Below are 9,998 nucleotides of genomic sequence, written 5' to 3' on the forward strand. Positions count from 1 at the left end.
TGACAACAATGCGAAGCTCATAGTGCTTCCCGCCTACGCTTCCCGGTAACGATTACTGTTGCGCAAACTGCCGTGGTGACGGCAGCTTGCGACAAGGGGAGTGACGTCACTAGCATATGGTATATAAAAGTTCGAGCCTAGGAACTAATTTCATTGTTGTTGTAGCACCCCTATGGAAAGGCAACGCATTGTTAGGACTCCCGATAAGCAGCGTGAATAGGGGAAGCTGCAAAGGGAAAAAGAAACGGCAACACGACCAGCAGGGGCGTGCTGTCAAAACTACCATTACTCACATTACTGCGATTACTCTAAATTAGCATTACTAAAATTACACCGAAGCAACAAAGCATTGCATACCCCCCTCAGCAGTTGTAGCGGTGTTTTCAGCACCTTTGCTGGACATCCACTTTCCCAGGGCCAAGAAGGCGACTCAATGTTTTCTTTAGTTCTGCCAAGAAACTGTTTTGTGCAAACACCACTTACTTTCTACCATGTCACTTATTTAACACCGTAGTTTGTATCAACATTTCTCCTGCTGCAAACCTCACTCGTCAGTATTCCAGAATAAGGTGCTTGCTCGTGCTTTCAGTGCACTTAGTACGTCAGGCGTACATGCCAAGCTTGCTGTCCACTTTTCTTCTGGTGTATACTGTCACGGCGCCACGAGAGCGAGATAAGATGATCGCCAACTAGACGAAAGAGCAACGTAGTGGGCCGAGCCTCACGTTCCGCCATACTGGTTCTACCGGCCATGTCTGCTGAATAGTAAACACGGTCTTGTTTAACCTCATATCTCCGCCCGTTTAATTTTCGGCGGATGTGTTGGGTACTGCAGAAGACGAAAGTCCACAGCGGGCTTGTCCTCGGCTGTTCTGACATGCTGACAGATGACCAGGCCGCTGGTTTTAGCATGGCGTCAGCACCCGCGCCTTCAGCATCCGTGACCCTGCAACCATCAGTTGTTTTTACCCGTCCGCGCGACCCTTGCACCTTCTCTGCACTCTAAAAACAAAGAGAGTGCCGGGCACTCTCTTTGAGGGAGTAGCGGCTTGTCCCATATTTCACTCTCTTTTCGAGAGTAGATCGACCCTCTTTGAGAGAGAGTAGGTCAACTCCTGTTGGCAGAGTTTTGTTACTCCACCGCAAGGGATTGCTAGTACTCTTCTGCAGAGTGATAATACTCTTCCCACAGGGAGTGCTAGTACTCTTCCGCAGAGTGCTAATACTCTCACCGCAGGGGTAATGGCACTCCACCAGACCGAGTACTTCTACTCCCCCAAACAGAGTGCTAGTACTCTTCCCAATACCGTCTTAGCGAAGTCCTGGCCGCGCATAGAGGCAGGAAATCAGCTCAAATTAGGGTCGCTGATACACCGTTCCCTAGGCGGCTCCTCAGAGTCAGTGGCCCAATTCCAAGCGGCCTTCAGAATAGGCGTGAGCAATGTTATGCAGGATTTTAAAGTAATTTTTCCTGGCTATTTGCTGCCTACCATGAGGCGTGACTGCTCGGAATCGGCCTATGCGTATGCGTCCCAAACGCCACTGCGGAGAAAAAAAGCTAATTAACAATTAATCCGCAATTATCTTCGCACATTTCACAATCAGGAGACACATAATCTAATTAGAACACAATAGTCGAGGGAATCACATACTTATGGAGAACCACATTGCTCTGTACATCACGTGGATTCGAACCCGCGTACACTCGCATCTATACAATTCAAAGGACACATCCTAACCATTACACCACAGAGTCACCACGCTCAGTCGTGTTCTTTTAGAGGTTATATACATAACAAATGTATTTGAGGAATCTGCTGCGGTGGGTGGAGTTTCTCTGCAGTGTGCTGTGCTGTTGTGTACTGGAATACGTTTGCGTTTGCATCATTTCCATTCCTTGCTACGACTAACGAAGGAATACAACGTAGACGACGACGTGAGAACTATTCACGGCTTGTCGCCACCCCGGGAAACTAACAAATGTGCCGTTCAGATCACGATCGAGTGCTTTTCCAGTCCATGCATTATATGTTCTCCGAAAATACGCGGATACAAAGTATCGTGCCAACCATCCACGTATGTGAATTTAAGTCGCGCGTATACTGGTGAGCATTTCTGTTTATTTTTTCGCCAGTTCCATTCGTATGTGGTCAACTGCGACGCCAGTACCAGGCATTTCGACGTGCCTCACGCTGCCGTGTAGGCGTTCTTTTCAAGTGCATTAGTTTAGAGTTTGGTTCAGTCCGCTGTGAGCTGTTGTCCTGCATTAGCAGCGGATCGTTAGCGTTTTGAAGAGCATGCATTCCAGCATTTGGAGACTGCTTATGCCGATAGCCGCGTCACATGCATTGGCACGCATGTTTAAATGACTAATGTGTCAACTTGTTACGCGTGCACTGCTCGTATCCTGTGGCAGTGCTCGTTCTAAAAGCTTCGAAGACCATCTACATTCATACGTGTGTTCATTATATATGCACAGGATGGACTTGCCGGCTAGTTGGTTGAGCATTTTAGAAGAAACAGCGCAACACAAGGACGACGCAAAAACATGGACCACACCACGAAGCGCTGGTGTGGTTGATGCTTTTTTTCGTCCTGGTGTTTGCGCTGTTTCTTCTTCCACGATACACGCACACCGCAGGTACGCGAAAGTTTAGGAGCATAGGGCGTTAACTTTGTTTTCCCCGTTTCCTCTCAGTGTCAATGGCACAATGCGTCGCCCGGAATTGCGCACGCTTACCCCCATATTCAGAAATGCATCATAACTTGAAGCCCATGCTTGGCTTGATCTAAATGACGCAAGTCGTGAACGCACCAAAAGAAATGCAGTGAGCGTCAGGGGGACGTTCGCACCAGGCGTCGTTTATATAAAGTCAAGCATGAGCTTTGTATTAATATACATTTCTGAATACGGGGGTTAGTCATCTACTTCTCACAGAAAATGTCGAAGAAACGCCCACCAAAACCAGGCACATTCGTAAACTTAACTAGGCAATACGAAGCTCCATAGAAAAAGAGTGGTATTAAAGGCTTTCAGTATGTTTGTTTACTCCAAAATGGTTGCGCTCTCGTGGCTTCAATGTACAGAGATAGTGCAGCGTTAGCTAAAAAGCATGAATTTCCGAACTCCATGCCAAAATAAGCTTGTAAAATTATTTAGGTGCTAGAATCCAGGGTTTGTAGCGATCCTTGAAAACCCTTTATTTCTAAAATGCCATTTTCAAGGCATTGAAAACCCTGGAATTTTTAGAAGTACTGGAAAGTCCTTAAATTTGTACACTTGGCTAGACTTAGCAGACATTGCCAAGCGTTTTTTTTTTCTCCCTTCTGTGACACTCTTCGCATGTCACAGAGAATTGTCTGTGGAGGTAATAGAAGGAAAGCGACATCCTTAAAGTTGGAATTACAAAGGAGCTGCAGATACCAGTTTTAGGCACATGGAACCGGCGACAAATGTACTTGGAGGAGCAGAAGCAGGAAGCTCAACAGTTGAGGTATTCAAAGAAAAGCCGTGATGAGTAAATTGAGAGCTACAGACACAATAAAAGGAAATTACAAATGACTATTGCTTATTTGGTGGTGAAAAGCTGAGGCAACAGATGACATCCCATACACTGTCAAACCAAACAGTATTCAAAAACTGCAAATGTTGCAGGTCCAAGTAGTTAATTGTGCTATTGCAGAAAAACTTCGAGCGCTTCCTTGAAATGCTTCCTTGTGTGCGTTTAGTGATGGGCGGTGAAAGGCAAATTAGCAGTCTTTCAAATGTTTGAAATCAGTGAAATGCGATTTGTTTTGTATTCTTTTGTTTGCATTAAAGTTAACGATGTTGTTGAACAAGTTATTGCCTGTCCAAACGACTAAAAAAATCGCACGAGGTCCTTGAAGTTACTGTGTCGGGGCCTCGAAAGTTCTTGAAAACCATTGCATTTTTTTCTTCAATATTGCTACGAACCCAGTAGAACAACTGTCATGGAGTAAAAACCTTGGCTGAAGAGGGGCTTATACGAAGAGCACAGGAAGACTAGAAATGCAGTAGTAGGCATGGAGGGCCCTGAAAAAAATGTGCCACATCTGCTCGTCTGCCTTATGTTTCTGCATTGACTGTCACATTTTTAATAGAAGTGCACTTACTGTTCTACTCCAATAAATGCAACATTACCAACTCCAGTGTGGGGCAGTCCTTCAGCCAGTGCAAACTCTTTCTGTACATCCCTGTTAGCTCTGTCATTTTTCCAGCATTGTAGTACAAGATTTGTTAAACTGGTTTCGCAGAATATGAGCAGTACACTCTTAAATTAGCTGTTTATTTGTATGCACAAGTTCAGGTCCTCAGTTTGGTTGCATGACAAATTGCCATACCCCAATAGATACAAGAAAAAATGTTGTTAGAGTTTAATAAAATCCAAACAGTAATAATCACAACAATATAATGACATACATTTCTTTTGGTACGTATACAGCCCATGTCTTGGCACTGTATAAATTCAACTATACATCGCAAGTACTGTGTCCTGACCACTATTATTCACATGTGTAAAACCATCACAGCAATTCTTCAACAAATATCACAGTGATTAGTGACATACACTTTGTAACTGCTTTACATGAGCATAATGTATACAAATGGTCCCTGTGTACCTACACATGACTAGTGCCACCCAAGTACTATTACTCACAGGTGTAAAACCAACAAAGCAGTTCTTTAAAAATATCACAGCGCTTAGTGACGTACATGCTGTAACTCCCTTGTAAAAGCTTAATACAAACACGTGAGCACACAGAAAGCTAGCAATGGGCCTACATGGAAATACCACCACCTCAATACTAATTCACAAGTGTAAATCCAACCAAGCAGTTCTTTAAAGAATATCACAATGCTTAGTGACATACATTTTGTAACTAGCCTATATAAGCTTTATACAAACATGAGAACATACACAAAGCTATCGGTGCACCTACATAGAAGTGTGGCCATCTGAACACTATTATTTGCAAGTGTAAGCTCAACAGAACAGTTCGTTATAGTGACGCCCATTTTGTAACTGCCTTATACAAGCTTAGTGCAAGCACAAGAATGCGGAAAAAAATAAATTAAGAACTTGCTCTATGAATACACAAACAGATCAACACAAATGGTAAACACCGCTTTGAAGACACGTGACCGTGGCAAAGCGCAGTGTTGTGCCGGTTGAAACTGCCATCCACAAAAGTATTGAGCAATGCTTAAACCACACGCAATAAAGTGCTGAAAGACTGCGTCTCTGATGTACCTATTTTAATTCAAATTTCTTGAATATAGGGCTCTCTTGCAGATAAGGCATCTGATCCAACTGACCTGATTTTACACCTGCTAAATGCATACAATGCACTCAGATATAACTGGTAATAATAATTATAAAAGGCATTTAAAAACTTGATAGTATGATGAAGATGCATGACTAGAAAAGTTCTGTCCCCCTCGTACGTGTTAAAAAGGTGTAAGTACGACACATGTTCTTTTTTTCCGCAATTTTTGCATTAATGGACACCCGGGAACCTCGAACCCAGAAAAAAAGAAGATACTGCTGTGTTAATAGTGTTATGAATAATTTTTTGTGAAAGCTTTTTACAGACAAGTTGCAGTCTCGTTTCTGGAGGTTGAGCTGTATCATGCAAAATAACATGGAAAGTGGTCACATGGGAGCATGACACTATGCCATAATGTTCCGTTTCAGTTGACTCTCTTGCCCTACAAGTCACTGCTCACTGTGACCAGTGATGGAACAGCAGTGTCTGTGTGATTTTCATCACACTTCTGTCCTATGCCATCCTTACCAGAGTTGGCGGCACATAGATACACAAATTTCGATAGTGTTGCTTTCTCAGGTGGTTGTTTTTGATTTGCTCAATATCAGTTGGCACTTCAGCTGCATCGAACTTCTTTTTTACCTCTTCAACAACAACATAAACAACAGTCTTATGACACCTGTGTTGTCCTTCTAGTTGCCTACAAAGACCAGTTAATCTAACAACAACACTGACAGTCTCTACTATCTTCTAATGGAGAAGAGGTGTGTCCCACCATGTGTTCCACATTGTTGTCGCTATGTGGGCTGGCTGGGGAGGCAACAACTGTAATATGTTTTCATATTTTAAAGTGATGCTTGTACTGTGTTATAACACTTAACTTAGTCTTGCACTTGCTGCACAAGAACACTGGCTCACAGTCGTGGTGAAAAGCTTTTGTATGTTGAGCAAATGAGTTGTATGCACTACAAAAAAACTCACAGTGATAGCACACATGCTGCTCTACTAGGCCTGGTGCGGTTCCTTCTGACACTGCTGCTGATGCTGACACACTGCTGCTTGCCTCGTACACTGTTGCAGCTGCAGTAGACGTGGCCGTCTCTGTATCTATTGCTGCCGTGCCACCTGTCATGGTAACTTCAGGTGGTATTGGGCTCACTTCTGCAACAGAGATGTCGTTTGCCCCTTGAGGGCTCTCGTCATCAGGGCCAATAATTTCGTAGGCATTGTCTCCAGCATCGAAGAACCAATAAGAACAGCCTGAATTAATAAACATAGCTCTAAAAAGTACGGACATCAAAACTTAACCACAAGCTTTGCACATCAGTGACCAGGCTTAATGAATAATACTTGCAGGAGGAGTTACACAATTGTGTGTGTACATTACAGTTAAGCCTCATTAGAAGAGATACTCAAGAGGCACGGGAAACATGTCCCTCGAAACCAAAAAATTTAAAACACTGAGGAGCCAGACTAGATCACTTTATTATGCATCATCACTAAAGTATGTTTAGATATATCTGCAGGAATAATTGCTCAGGGTGGCTTAAAGGGCCCCTAAACCACTTCTCGACAATTTTTGAACATTTCAAGTAAACACGCGCATCAAAATCAGAATGCCGTCACAATTGACGATGCCAAACGACACAGTGCGTAGCATTCTGGGAGCACCACAATATGAAGAAAACGACCCCGTGCGCCTCTCTGGATCTATCCTGCACCCCCAGTTTGTCCTGACATCACCAGGCTGTCTCTGATGATGTCACCAGTTTCCGGTGCTGTCGATTGGTCGAACGAAAGTGTACGACTGCCGGCAAGGCCTGCAAGCAAATACACACTCCTTCTTCCTCGTCGCGTTGCTCGCGATGCCGTTGTGGGCAGCCATTGGGGGCAAAGAACAGAAACGCCAACAGAAGGGTCTCCCTATGAGGCTCTTCAACTAGAGTCACCATACAGTTCCATTGTATTGGCGAGGTCATTAGCGCCACCCCTCGCAGGACGACGGGCCTGCGCGGCAGCAACAGAGCGCGTTGGTGATGGCCTGTCCCGTAACATTTGGAGGTGTACTAGGCGAGGAAAAGACGATACTGTCCAGATGGCGTGTATCAGATGAAAGAGTAAAATGAGCGGGGACTACTTTTCGATAATCAAACACGTAGCTCCACTATTACTGCACCGTTTTGAAAAATTCTCGTGGCTACGTGTTCATTGCCTTAACATGCACAACTGCAACACCGCAACTAAATTTCAACCTCGGTGGTTTAGGGGCCCTTTAAAGAAGACATTCACAGCTTTTTAGTGACTGTAGATTGTGTTAGCTTCCTTCCTAACTTCTGGAAGTTAAACACTTCACTTTGCAAGCCTTGTTGCTCGCAGTGCCTTTCAGGAGCTCTTAGACGCTCGTCAGCTTCAACTCTCGACACTTGCTGCCCTGCACTGTCCTCGTTGCCCTCCTTTTCTAGTTCATGCTAAAGAGACATGCGCAATTGACTTGTGTGAGGATTGCGTGATCTTTACGCCCTTCGGAGCACACAAGGTGCATGAAGTGAATGTGTCTGGGTTGTGCCCCTTCGATGTAGTGAATACTTAAAAAGTCGTTAGTAACAAAGGTGTCTCTTGTGTACAGTGTTGCTAACGTGGCAAACATCGGAAAACCAACCAAACCATTTTCATATGTCTCTTACAACCAAGTGTATCTTGTAATGAGTCTACTGTACTGAATATTTTTCATCTATGAATCATCTGCATGTACATATAGTCACAAAGACATGTTGTGTGGAATGGCGAATCAGGAAAAAGCTCGTACTCTTACTTTTTGTCCCTAACATAAGCAGCTGATAACAATATGATAAAAAGCAGGTAATGAGGCTAGCATGAAACATAATCCTTCAGCTCTAAACAGTTTTTTGGGCCCATATCATTCCCTCATGACATAAGGAAACAACTTGATTGCAGTAATGGCTGCATGTGATCTGAGTTGATTGAAACAAACAATACGTAAGGTTTCCCTGTATGTAATTTTATCAGAGTGCTTTTTAGATGTCCTGCTGGCGATCCTGGCTGCACGATGTTTCTCATGCTTTTTGGCACAATTCCTTTCTTTTCCACTCCACTCTTTTTTCTGGTTTTCTCCCCTTTCCCTTCCCCCTTGCGTAAAATAGCACACCTGAAGTATCAAATTTAACAGGCATAAGCGGGCTAGTTGGTGGTCGTTATTGGAATGCATCATGTAAGCGCACAAAAACAAGGGACAAAGTGTCCTGTGTGTTCCTTCTTCGTCCCTTGTTTTTGTGCGGTTACATGATGCATTCCAATGAAGTATCAAATCTGTTGATATATAGTGTGTATCAAACCTCTTAACATGCGGGCTTCTCTGTGGTCTGTGTTGTATTTTTGCGCTGTACAAGTCAATTCAAAATGAAAGACGGAATGTCCCTGCCTTTAGTGTAATTGTATGTGTAATATATATATATATATATATATATATATATATATATATATATATATATATATATATATATATATATATATATATATATATATATATATATATATGTCTCTCTCATGTTTTGAAATATATGTACATTCAGGAGTGCCTGCATGCTCTTCTCCCCTGCTCCAGTGACGAAAAGGAGAGCCTTTTTATGTACCATAGTAAAACATTCACAGGTTTTCGCTGTGCCCATTACATCACTTATCATATGGATCTGTCACAATACAGAGTAGCAGTGGTCCAGAATACTAACCCATCCCAACATAACTATAAATTAGCACATACCGGCATGCTGTGAAACAGCTGTTGCAAAGCCGCTGGTGCTGGAAATTTCTGCAGCACTGCAGTGGTACAGCCGAGTGCTACCTGTATAGTGACAAATGCATATGCATGTTAGCAACTCACTAGTTGCTGATGGTTTCATAAGCTTTACACTACACAATAAAGTAATCTAGACAACTTTGTTGGAACAAATACACATAATTAGGACACTATTTAAACACTAACACGATTAATTGCCCCTAATCTCACTCACTAAGGGATAATACTACTGAAACATCGGTGGAGAGCTCAGATTAACACAGCCCATAAAGGACAAGCTTTCTTTGAGGAAAACAGCTATAACAGCGGTAGTTTTCTTGATCATTTTATGTGCTAGCTTTGATTAAAATGTCATGCAGTACTATAAAATATGAAGTGCCGCATTTCTAGCAGCAGAAGGCGTCGTCAGCCTCATGGTACAACTGATTTTTGCACTGTTTCTGTCAGTGATCCGACACATACAAAGAAAACCGAATTCACACATACATATACAGTGCCAAGTGCACTCCTCCTTCTGAAAACGCAGCCGCCAGTTCCAATGCTGCTGAAAGGAAAGGTTATATAGAGTGCGAGACTGCATGGAACTACCACTTATGACTAAGTGTATGATCTGCTGATTGGAGAGGTAGTCACATGCTATTTCTAGTCTCCTTTAGAAGCATTACTAAAGGATGAATTAAAATCTATTCATAAGTCACGAATTTCATGCATCCACAGTTTGGTTAAATAACTTGTGAGAAAAAGACATGTTTACCTGGAATAGGAACCTTTTTTCCTGCTGCAAAATTTTCCTTCGATATAATGAAATAACTTTACAGCGTCATAATATATTGTGTTTCTCGCAACTACTTGCCGGCAGTGGCGAGTTACAGTATTTATATCTGACTAATTGGGC

The sequence above is a fragment of the Dermacentor variabilis genome, unplaced genomic scaffold (genome assembly GCF_050947875.1).
Source record: "Dermacentor variabilis isolate Ectoservices unplaced genomic scaffold, ASM5094787v1 scaffold_13, whole genome shotgun sequence".
NCBI lineage: Eukaryota > Metazoa > Arthropoda > Arachnida > Ixodida > Ixodidae > Dermacentor > Dermacentor variabilis.